The 13,382-nt window shown below is 39.8% G+C and overlaps 1 protein-coding gene across 5 annotated transcripts in view; it reads right to left on the bottom strand.

The window, feature by feature from the left end:
* Positions 1 to 13,382, bottom strand: part of LOC134205659 (armadillo segment polarity protein) — a 114,442-nt gene that overhangs the window by 40,315 nt on the left and 60,745 nt on the right. The gene's annotated exons all lie outside the window — the stretch shown is intronic.

The raw sequence follows: 13,382 nt of genomic DNA, 5'->3' as shown, positions 1-13,382 counted from the left end.
TAAGTAGTTGATGCAGTGACCAACAGTTTGACCCATTGTCACCCCCGTTAGAGGTGTGCGCCGCCGCCGACATTTTTGCATCGACGCGCCGCGGTTCAAAATTTGTCACGCCACTGATCTATAATTTTTCACGCCGATTAAAATTTGTAGAAGTAACAGGATTGCATAAGTCCAAAGGAAATTTGTAGAAGTCCGAGGAAATTCCAAAGATTGAATGGAATTCCAGTACAACTTCCCGATTGATATCCCCACAGCATCATAAAATTTTTCGTTGAAATTTCGTTTTTGACTAATCTCAGTCAATCATTCAGTTGATTCTTTGTGCAATTTCACTGATTCTAGTTAATCAGAGAATAGCAACCATAGATATTAACCATTTGAACATGTGATTTCTTTGGAACTTGCACACTGTGAATGCTTGAATAATCTCGTTCAAGCATGGTCAAACATGGTCAAATGGTCAAAAGCGGCGCCGGTCACATCCTTGTAGTCAGTTAGGAGGAGGGAATGAATATTAGTAAGTATTTTTTTCTATTTGAAGGCCGTTTTTACCTCTGCGTTTCCACAAGAACCACAGAAATGATTATCAGCTAGTAGGTAGGCATCGTTGGATCTGGATTCACTCTGATAAATGATGCAACCGTGCCAGTTTTTTAACTCGATGATTTCAACAAACTATTATTCGGATAGTCACGAACTTCCTGCATGTCGAGCAGAGAGCAGAACACGATCAAACGCGCACCAATTGATTTATTTTTCGACCGCACAAAGCACAAGTATACCGGATCGTGTGAAGTGTCTAAGAACCGAGCATGAACACGATCAAACGCGTACTCCATATCATGCATGCCCAGTGGCATATGCAAACTGTGAAGGGTCGAGCTTTCAACGACCGAAACGACGCGTAACATTAACGCACGATCCTCCAAACACAAATCCAATTAACTTCGTTGTCCCTTGACGAGAAAAAAACGCCCGGTGCAATTTGACCGAACGAGGCGCACGATCTTCCAAACACTAATCAATTACCTTCGCTGCCCTCGACTGCCCTCGAGAAAAAGTAACACCATGCATGCCTGGTGACATATGTAAACTGTCGACGAACGCGTCCAATCTTGCACTAATTTATTTACTCTTTGACCGCATAATGCACATACGTGTATCTCGAGACTATTCCGCGTCCTGCTACAAATCTCGCGACTATTTTGCGTCTTAATACGCACGCGTCCAATCTTGTACCTCTGTCGTTCGACGAAACACCGACTTTTTCAGCAGTCGGTTTGCCAAACAGCTAATTTGACCGAAATGGTCGTTTGGCAGAAAGAGTCATTTGGGTGCAATAGACCTCAATTGGCCTTAAGTATCGTTCGGTTGAACTGGTCATATTGCCGTTGTCCGAAAAGGTCTTTTCGCCGAATAGTTTTTTGGTAGAAAAAACATTTTTGGGCCAAACGGCCAAAAGACCAAACTACCAGACCATTTCGATCAAATGACATTTTCGGTCAAACGACCATTTTGGCCAAACTGCATTTTCAGCCAAATGACCAGTTAGGACAAACAATTGCTTGGGCCAAATTACCAGTTTGGCCGAATGTTTCTTTCGGCTGTATGTCGCTTTTGACCAAATGACATTTTCGATCATATCAAATCAAATGAAGTAAGGTTAGATATGTTTCGGCTTAACGTGTTATTCGGCTAAGTGGCATTCGAACGAATGGCTTTCCGCCGAACGACTTTTTGGCGGAGGCCGGTAGATGTTGAGTTGAATTTATTATAAGGCTGAAACCCATCTGGCTGAAAATGTCATATAACCGAAATCGAAATAAGGCCGAAATGTCGTTCGCCGAACTGGTCCTAATCTTTTCGCCAAATAGGTCATTTGACCGAAAGCGCCGAGCATTCCATTTTAACGGCATTTTCGACCAGATTACTAAAACGATTATTTTGACCAAACGACCTGTTGGACAAACGCTTGGGCCAAAAGAAATTTTCGGCCAGACAGTTTTCGATCTAATAATCGTTCCGCCCAAACGTTTATTTGAGCCAACCGTGTTGTCTGGGTAAATGACTTTTCACCGAATGATTTTCGGGCTGACAACCCTTCTCTCTTTTAAATTTTCAGTGGAATTTCCGAAGAATTTATTATGGACAATACAAAGAAATTCCTTAATAATTTCCGATTAAATACCAAAAACTTTTCCGTAAAAATAAAAAATAAGAATACGTAAAAACTCTGAAGAGTTTTAGTGGTAATTTAAGAAATTCCCCGTGGAAACTCAAAAGAATTTTTCACACAAATTAAAAAAATCAGAATAATTTTCTTACTTACATTGACTACAAATTATACTTGTCCTAAGGCGAGTTTATACAATCCCATTGAATTCCACCACTTAATTGTATCTTGACAGATACGTATTTCGACCTCAGCAGTAAGGCCGTCTTCAGTGTCTCGTACTTGACTCGACTTACGTACAAGACACTGAAGACGGCCTTACTGTTGAGGTCGAAATACGTATCTGTCAAGATACAATTAAGTGGTGGAATTCAATGGGATTGTATAAACTCGCCTTATGACAAGTGAAGACATTCCACTAAAAAGCTCAAATAATTTTCTTATACAAATAATAGTTAATCAAGAATTACAAAAAATTGGATCATAACTATGGCAAAGAATATTTGTCACTTTGATCTATATTGAATTTCCCAGTCGTGTCCGATTCCCGCTTTTTCCGACTGGATGTACACCCTGCAGACAGTAATCGTAGAATGGTGGAACCAAGATCGACATCGGAGCGGAGCACAGATCAAGAAGCCTAGGGTTGCGAAATATAAGAAGATCCAATCAGATTAATAATCAATCAGAACGCACCAAATTTCGAACATTCAACTCTAAGGTAAAATTTGTCATAAGACGAGTTCATACAATTCCATTCAATTCCACCATTTGATTGTACATTTTACAGATATGTATTTCGACCTCAACTGTAAGGCCGTCTGTTGAGGTCTGAAGTCTACTGAAAGCTCAAAATAATTTTCTTATTAGTAAAATCTGGGCAAGTCCATTTTGCCTTTCTCAGGATATAAAGTAAAAAACTTGTTGAACTTGAGACAAAGCTATCATAGCTCGCTGTCAACCTTCGAGAAACCGCACTGTTGTAAAAAGTACAAAATCAGCTGGCGAAGTACACTTCCTGTACATTACCATGGTCTAAATTGTGCGGATGATTCAGGACGATGCGAATCCTGGAAGGTTAAACTCGGAAACCATACGTACCGCACACAACCCTTCATCGCAATTCCTTCTGCCAAACCCGTACCCACAGGACCAAATCCGCCACCACCCGTGCCACACTTCCGCCCTCATTCATAATGAAAGCATTGAGAGTTTCTCAGTAACACGAACATCAAAGCAATATACGAGTGTATTTCGTAATTATAGGCTTTGGTGACGACGACTGCTTCGTTCTATTAGTATACATATTGCAACAGGGACCATGCGAGAGGAGAGCAAAGCCCCTTCCCAAGTTCCGTGTTGATTGCAGAGGGTTCCACGGGGTAGGGATTACAACCTCTTCGTTTAATAATGAATTCGCACACATTCATGCACGTTTAAATGGGAGTAAAATTAATTTAAAATCCTTTTGTAACGCTTTTTGTTAGCACTGGTGCCCTGCGTAAGAAAAGAAACTAATAGTGCACTTCCAACGGCAAAGTACCGCGAAATGCAACGATTTAAATAATTAAATGCTTCGGTGAAATTCGCTAGTGAACAAGGTCGTACCCGTTTGGTCAGGAGCTGCCTTCATTCATTGCTTGCTACACACACCTGATCCATAACAGCGTTTTTTTACTCACGGGATAAACTATTTCAATAACAATGAACCAGCAAGTGAGGAACCTGCTACTGAAAATGAAGCCATTCGACACCTTATTTTTCACGGATACTTGAGTGCGGTGTAAATTTACATGGCAACCCCTTTTCAGGAAAAAAAACTTGAACAGTTTGCTTTAACCCTTGGCTCGTTTTACACAGCAACATACATGGGAATCGTAAGGAAAAAACAGGATTGCTCCGGGTCGGCGTGGAAAATGATTGCTGAATTGATTTCTATGCAATCATGGTGAAGGAAATAATACATAATGCATGGAACGTCAAATTCTTTGATCTTTGAACCCTTCTATTTTTATTGTGGCATTGGAATTGCGTTAGAAAGAGCAAAGCGAGCAAATACGAATTCGCTCTACACAAATAGGATTGTGTTTCGAATAGAGCAAAAATAAGATGCTTAAGGAACAAGTGAAGAATGTGAACGACTAAAATAAAAACTCCCCTTAAAAATTAGAAATTTTTCATAAAAAATAGGATTGCCAATGAAGAAATAAAGGATTAATAAGTATAAAATTTCCCTAAATAATGCAATGTTTCCATAATCAATTAGGAATTTTCCACAGAACAAAAATAAATTAGCACTTTTAAAAGCAAAAGTTGCAATTATACAATTTTCCAAGAAAAAATCAATATTAGCAATAAACAATTAAAAAAATTCTAACTAAATATTGTATTTTCCACAAAATAAATAAAACTTTTCACAATAAAATCAATAAAGAGCAATAAAAAATATGAAAAATTTCACAAAGAAATATAAAAAGGCAATAAAACTGAGTATTTTTTCTAAGATGACCCCTTCTTTAAAAGCGTTTATTGTGAAATGCAAATTTTATCAAGTAGTCAAGTACGAGACATTGAAGACGGCCTCACAGTTGAGGTCGAAATACGTATCTGTAAAGATAACAAAACGTGGTGGAATTAAATGAAAAGTACTAAACTTGTCTTAGACAGTTGAAGACATTCCACTAAAAGAGCTCAAATAATTTTCCTTGAATAGAAACAATTTAATTTAATTCTGACAAAGAAACATATAACACTAAACGAAACATATAACACTGCAGATTCCATAGCTAATATATTTGTATTTCGAGAAGCAGGGATTCGCGAAAGAATCTTAGAAATAAAAGAAGTATCGGCTATAGTTTCTTAAATCTTTAAACTGGCAAATTCATTGAAAATTCCTGAAATCTCTGACTCGAAATATGTTTTTTGAGGAGTTTTTACATTTAGGATTGTAATTCTGGAATTCCAAAAATTCCAAAAGAAATCCTATGCTTTGAGAAAGATCGATGAATTTCTGTGAAAAAAAATAGACAAAAAGTTAGTTAGTCTGTGGAAAAAACATGAAAATTTGTCAACATCATTCAAATTCCCGGTTTTTCCCCGGTTCTATCGGATTCCCGGTTAATTTCCGGTTCTCCCAGTTTTCTCGGTTCAGTGGCCACTCTGCAATTGGTTACCAAGATGGCCGTCATGTGTTATATTTTTTGCCTTGAAAACGTGAAAATAGTTTCACTAGGTCGTAAACTACAGCTACAAAGCTGTCATCAGGACACGGTGTGTCTATGGGAAAATATTATTTTTCAACAATCAGTATCTCTAAAACACCCACCATGTGAAAGTATATGATCTCCTCTTTCCTATAGTGGGTAAACTAAAATGTTCTATAGGGGGGATCGAGAACAATTTTTTTTTTCACTATTTTTGGTGCAAACTCCATAGAAATCTCAATTGATAGCCGATTTAACCCCCCCAAAAATGTATGGAAAAATGACCCCCGATAGAACATTTTGAAAATGCACCTACGTGAAAAAGGAAAACCTATAGTTTCGTGTAGTGAGTGTTTTAGAGATACTGATTTTTTGAAATTAAGCTTCTTCGGACAAACACACCGTGAGGAGTTTTGAGCGTTCCAGAACTAGGAATGGAGTACAATTAATTTTGAAATAATTGCGTATTAGGTCTTTACAAATATTTAATTAACTTTTTGTCCTACTGGTCTCCGAAAGGTCCCCCCCCTTTGAATAATAAAAAATAAAAATTATACTTCCTCGGATTTGTTGAAGAATGTTTTAACATTATCAGAATTATCTTTTGTTGTCCCCTCAAAATATTATTTTTTGGCAAAAAAATCCGAGGGGGGGGGGGCAAAATAGATTTTAAATATTTGTATCGGCCTTATTAGGTGTACCACAAATCTTTTTTTGTTAAATATCTTGGCTGTGATTATGCAAAGCCCATGTTTCCGCCCAAATTGATACCAAATTTGCGAAAAATAATCCACGTGTCTTGGTGGGACTCGAACCCAAAACCTCATACTCTCTAGATAGGCGTCATAACCGCTACGCAACAAGACTACATAAAAAAGTCACGTTTGCGGAAAAGCAATAAGAATCCGAGTACCAACCTATACCGCGGTTAGCCCTTTTTGCAATTCGGAAAATCTTTCCGAAGAATATTCAATTTGCAAATAAGAGCTGACCGCTGTTGAGGTTGGTCATGTGGTGTTAAAAAATGAATTTTCAAATTTGGGTCTTGTTTTTACGCCTTACGGGCTTAGCTTTTTGCTAAACATTTTCATCTAATCATACTTTTCAGACAATGGGATGTGAGTAGTCTGTTGCAAAAGTCAGTTCATCACTTCATTGTTAGACCGTATCTGATAAAAAACAGAAAAGAATGCTCTTTTTTGATACTGTTTCATTCGTATCAAACAATCATTGCAAATGAAAATCTCGTTAAACATTAAATTTGACCTTCAGAGTTTTGCTAATTTCCGAGAAAGTTCCACTCCTCAAAATGAGTCCATTATCGATCGGATTTCAGTGCTGCATGCAGCCTTCATATCCTGGACTGCCAGAGCCAGTTCGGCCCGGCTGCGATGGAAACTTGTCATCAAAAGTATCGTCCCGGGCTGCCCATGCCATCCCTCGTGTTCCATCAACCGTCCACACAGCTTCCATTGAAAGGCTCGCTCGCTCAATGAGATGCAGCACTTTCCTTTGATCTTTTTCCACTCCACAGTCTCTGGTGCGCAACGAACCCCCATCCACGCTATGGAAAAGCGGTGGCGGCCTTCAACGTCGCTCGTGGCGCAAACTGTGGCGTGGGACGCCAGCCCTGGGGTATTTTCAAGTTTTCATAAAACCGTGTTTTGCAATTTTACAATGTTCAACGATGACAAACGAGCGGCGGAGGCAGCGCTGAACGGTGGATAGTAGGAGAAACTGCGAAGGGTGTGTTTGTGTGCCGGTGGAGCGGAGCAGGATTTTCATTTCATTTCAATATTCTGCCACGGGTTTTCCAGGCTAGACACATAACGACCAGCCGAAGATACTGTGTGTTGCTATTGGAAACCACTTTTTCCGGGCATTATGTGAAATGTGAAATGAGCAGCGATGATGCTTGTGCTCCTCCCTTTAAAATGCCTTTATCAAATCTGATTTATGTACACGGCAACCTGGAAGGACGATGAAAGCAGGTACGCCAGTAGTAAACGTGTTGCCGTAACAAATGTCGTTAGACTCTGTTTTCACGACCCTATGACTTCTATTGGCAATTTTCAAAGCTGCTAGCCCACCAATTTTGTTCGTCAAGTCCGCCCAACGAATGAAACGGGAAATGAGCAAGGAAGCATTTGGGCGTATTATTTCATTTGGAAAATTGAACGACGGAAATTTCTTATGAAATTCATAACGCTTGAAAAGTGTAGGAAATGATGACTTGATGTCCAACGACTTATTTCATCTTCGGTGGCAATAATGTACTGACAATAAAATCAATTATACAAAATTTGAAACATAATCAAATTTAAGATTGAAAGTTATATAGCAGGGTAGATAAATAGCAGTGTAGAAACACTATTATCCGACCTAATAGTTTACATTATCTAAATGCCTATTACGATGGGATGGGATAGTATTGCCTTTTAATTTGTTCAACGGAGGAAATCTGGACATGTTGTCGGGCTCAGGTCGACACTTAGGCTAATAACACAGACAAACAGACGCAACAGCTAGAACAAAATCCTGAAGAAATCATCGCCCAGTTACTTTATCACCATCTCGCGTGCATGTTGTACAAAATATTTTTCAGTACGACAATGTCAACAGACGGAACTAGTGTCAAATGTCAAATTTGCAGGTAAACGATTCGCGCGCCTCTATGTATGGAACAAGTAATCAGCGTGATATAAAACGACCCTTCAGAGCATGGGCGATGATAATTTCAACAGTGTTACGTCTGTTTGTCTGTGCTAATAATATAGCTTCCCTAAAACCGAGTCCCCAGGTGTCAAGCGACCCGTGTCGAGGGAATTCATGAACTGGGGTCAAATAATTCGCCAGGTCATTAGCTTCAGCAGAAACGTGGGTAATATATTTGAAGTGCAAAAGGAGCGGTTGGCGACGTGCAGCCATGGACCGAGCCGAATGGAGAAGACACTTATTTACTGCATAGGCCACTATGGCCTTAGTCTGAATAAATAAATAAATAAATTGATTTAAGTTCAGAAAGCAAGAAAATGTCGCAAGGTCCAACGGGATCAAAATCAAGTTGGGTTACCCTACTTCGGTTATCATTTCTCAAGGCTCTCGTAGATGATCAAAATTGATCATTCAATGCTGTGGCCCTTCTACCTCGAGGGCGATTTCGATTCCGACCACTTCAAAGTTATATTTAATTGACCCAACGAAAAACAATAGTGACTTTAAACCACTGACAAACTCTTTCTAAAGTTGTTTTTTTTATCCGAAATCCGATAGCGAATGCGACAACGTATTCAGAGTTGGTTGTCCCAACCATCTGAAATTTGTAAATGATTTGTCACGATTTTCACATTCCCCTTCACCGTGAAGTACTTTAAAGTACGTTAAGTTTATTTTTGTAAGAATTCAACAATAACGAGACTAATTGCCAAGCAACATTACCACAGAAAAAGACAGATACGATCCTCTATTGGAGTTTTCGGCCTTATCGTTAACGTAACTTTTTACTAGACACTAGAGCTTGTATACTATATTGTCTCTGTTTGGAATTTCTCTTACCGCTGTCTCGTCCAAATTGAGTATTTTCTCAGGGTTTTTGGAACTCCGGATAACCAACTAGAAGTTTTTACAGGTTTTGGTAATCCTTATGACCATTCCATCCCATTTGTTATCTTCTCCTGAGGAGAATGTGTACCAAATTTTATTGAAATCGGTCGAGTGGTTCAGAAGTAGTTAGCGAACATACATACATACATTCATAAATTGGCTCCTCCCAAGGGACTGTTCACAAATTACGTAACGCTTTAGGGGAAATAAGGAAGTCAGACCAAGCGTTACGATCCGTAAAAAATTAAACCTTCCATAAGTTACGAGAGGGAGGGTGGGGTAACAAAATTATCAAATTCAACGTTACGGATTTTGTGAAAGAACCCTAAGGAAACGGAAATCAATAACATTCATAATTGGTCATTTCATGAATTTCAATTCAAAGCACCGATATTTTTTAAGCATTCGTATGTACATTCTGAGTACAGCATTGACATTGTGATTCATGCCACCAAATGGTCCTTCGGAATATCCGGAATGGATTCATTCACAAATAACGTAACGCTAAATTTGAAGATTTTGGACCTCCATCCTCCCCCTCGTAACGCTTTTTATATGGAAGGTTTAATTGGTTTGTATGAATCGTAACGCACGGTCTGACCCCCTCCTTCTCCTTCCAGCGTTACGGAATTTGTGAACAGCCTCAATACTTATATGAAAAAATAATTATTTCATTAACGGTGGTCAATGTATGGATTAAAACACCAGTTCTATATTCATAGTAACAACAAATGGCGCTGAAAATCCTTGTGCTTAGGGAACATCCGTAAATTACGTAACGTTTAGAGAGAGAGGGGGGGTTTCCTAAAATGTGAAAATCCATACACATTTTTTAGATAAAGCTATGTCCATTTAGAATCCGGAATAATAAAATCATCTATATCTCGGTAACGGATTGACATACAAAGAAGGTTAATACATCAAAACAAGGGTAATTCACTGTACTTTAAGGAAACATTATTGATACAAATAATTTCTTCTTGTTTCTAGTGAAAATTTGCACCTTCTTCTTTATTCCTCTCATCAAAAGTTGCACACCTCCGGAGTCAACTTCCTTGACACATTTGTTCCACATTATGGTCATCTGAGTCGCGTCCCGAGCTGTTTTTCCACTTTTTCCACTTTACTTAAGCTTCCGCTTCATTACTGCCCAAAATGTCTCGATGAACCGGAGCTGTGGGCAGTTGCGTGGATTTATGTTTTTATCGATGAAATCTTCGTTATTATCGCGGTACCACTGGATGACTTCCCGGCTGTAGTGGCAACTCGCCAAATCTGGCCAAAACTTCACAGGACCTTTATGGGCTTTATGGAAGGTCGACCGCGGTTTTTGAGACATTCCTCATTGTACAGCTTCGAGTCCATCGTCTTATTCGTCACAAACACTTAGGTCTCTGCCCCACAGTTGCATATCCCTTGCCAAAATCATCCGTTTTTTTTGCAAGTTTGTCCAAAAATCAAACTTAAACTTCGCAGGAACTACTCCTCGTGCCATCACCATGTAGAATTTTTGGCTAGGAAGCTGTCCGAAATCCATTTTGACGTAGGTTCCATCGTCGATGAGCAGGATTATCAACGTGGTTGTGCAGACTTTTTTATCTCCTTTCGGCTTACATATGTAATAATTTTTGACACGTTGCACGAAACTTCGTGAAATTTATACCACAGCAAGTGGGCGCCTAGGTAGGCACAGAATTCTTGCAGCGGTCACTTTCCGTGCCGCTGCAATACAATAAATGATTCCGGATTCTAAATGGACATACCTTTACGTCATACAAAAAGTATGACTTGGGGGGGGAGAGGGGGAATGTCGGGCAATGACCCGGTGAAAATGGTTCCTTATAGGGATCCGCAGGGGACAAGAAGGCGAGGTGCGCAGAGAGCAAGGTGGATCGATTTGAGGTCCCTCCGTGGAGTACAAAGTTGGCGACGTGCAACTATAGACCGAGCTGAATGTAGGTGAATTTTATCATGTATTGCAGAGGCCTTAGTTTGAATAAATCAAATGTAATTCCGATGTTAGAAGTTCAAATGGTGCTATGCAGGGAATCAATATTCGAGCAACGCCTAACAATATACTCTTTGTCATCAACAGAGTTTGTTACTGACAAACGCACCTAGCGACAAACCTTTATCAGAACCCGAACACAATATGACAAGAATCATTTGCCTTGCATGCTCTGAAATCTCCGAAAATACGCTGCTAATTTTGTAATCATTGTCCGATTCTCGAATATTTCCATAAAAGCAGAAACTATGACAGCATAAAACCGACATTTGTTCTTGAAATAATGCAAAATAACGGGATGAAAAGTTAGCAACAAGATTGTTTTCTTTTTTGTTGCTGACAAAATTTTTCGGATCTTTGTCATTATTATCTCCGACAAAAACAAAGCTTTGTCGTTGATTCTCTTTTGTCGCTTGTTTCGCAGGCGCATTCCAAAAAAATTGATTCCCTGGTGCTATGCGATGAAATTAATTATTTTTTTGTTTTATTTCATGGACGTTCCGGAATTTTCGGAAGGCCACGACATGTATAACCCACAACATCAAGTGCATCTGAAAAATCTTGATGCTTAACGATAAAATTTAGAAGTTTTCTTTTTTTGGATCCTCCACACGGTGGTTAGAGGTATGCGCCGTCGCCGCCGACAGTTTATGGCAATCCCGTTGAAACTTCAGAGGATTTCTCGTGAAAAAAGCTATTTTTCTTGAAAATTCCATAAATTTTTCGTTGAAAAATCGAAAAAGCTTTTCGTAAAACTAAGAACTTTCATTGAAAATTCTGAAGAATTTCCTTCGATATCTCGAAAATACAACCGTTGAAATTCTAAGTAAATTTTCTTAAAAATTTGGAAGATATTTTTGTAGGATTTAAAAGAAAGGATCACCGTCTTTGACCAGAGGTCGCACTGACTGAATACTTAAAACTTAGCATTAGACAACGGACAGGACATTCACACAGCACCCAGTGAACCAGCGGAGCGTTTTCCGCTTCACGAAATGTTTTCTCCTTACTAGGGCGGGAATCAAACTCCCACTCTATGGCTTGCAAATACGCTTAGACGACTGACACCACTAACCACACGGCCATGAAGCCCACCAGCTGCATATTCCAGAAATTTCACGTTGAAATCAAATGTTTTGACGAGGAAGGGCCGTTTGTTGTTTGGCCGGTGAAAACTTTAGAGCATTTCCTGTTGAAAGTTCGAAAAACTTCAGGGACAGTTCATTAGATTTTTCCGGCGAAATAAAAAGATTCTCCCGTTAATGTTTTAAAAATATCCTGAAAAAAAAACTTTACGTTACGAACGTAATAAATAAATCGCCAAGCCTTCGCCGACCAAAACTATGACAAACGTCGCCGCTGACAATTTTCGGATCGGCGCTGACCTCTAACGGTAGTCAGAACCCATGAACGGACCAACGAGATATTTCATTAGATTTTATATAACTAGAATAAAGATTATTTGAGCAAAAGTTAAATTTTCAGCGACAACAAAAAATGGCTCGATTATCCGGAGGGTTTTTCAACACTCCGGATAATCGAGTCCGGCCTGTACTAGAACTTTGGTCACCGATGACAGCCGTATGGAGCCCCTGGTCTGCGTTTGCTTGTTATTATATCAATTGCACTGGTCGGAAGCGGACTGGTCCGTCAACATACTGATCCGCGGTGGTCCAGATGACCTCCACGTGGACGAGATCCACCAACCGGTCGGTCAATCAACCGGCCAAGAAGGCTAGCGAGTAACCTGAATCGCGATCACGTTTCATCGGCTTCATTGGGAAATAATTCCTGGCCGTTAAAAAACCGGTAACATCGACGCCACCCAGCAGTAAACACCAAATCCTTTTTTGTCCGGAAGGCCCTTTTGGGAATATCATCCGGGCAAATTAAATTAGGCCGTGGTCTTATTTTGTGAAGTGGCGCCTAAGGCATGATCTTTTAAGGCGGATCGCTTCGTGCCAGTTACATGCCTCTGTGAAAGTGCGTGCAGGTGTGTGTGGATTTATATGCGCAAAAAGTGTCACTCGATTTCCTCGTAACGTGTCGACGGGAATCTTATCTCATTGTTTTCCTATCGTACTGGAAGACAGCGACAGTCATCCCCATCCAGAAGCTCGGGAAGGATCCTTCTTCCACCAAAGGTGGAACTTACCCAAAAACTGACCCGATTCACCAAAGTCCTCATACGAAAAAAGTTTTTTTTTTTCCAAAATCTGCGCCATGGTTTTAGAAAGGGGCAGCAGGGACTATGTCCAAGGGCTTGACGACCCCTCCCCATGGCCACTGCGAGTTAGGGGGCCTGCCTAGGATGTGGTGGTTTTGACAGTGGGCTCTGTTAAACCTCTACAAAAAGCTGCATGTGTCTATAAGCAGGCCCTATCTACGGAAG

This window comes from Armigeres subalbatus, chromosome 1 (genome assembly GCF_024139115.2).
Source record: "Armigeres subalbatus isolate Guangzhou_Male chromosome 1, GZ_Asu_2, whole genome shotgun sequence".
NCBI classification, from domain to species: Eukaryota; Metazoa; Arthropoda; class Insecta; order Diptera; family Culicidae; genus Armigeres; species Armigeres subalbatus.
This window is presented reverse-complemented; position numbering and strand designations above follow the sequence as displayed.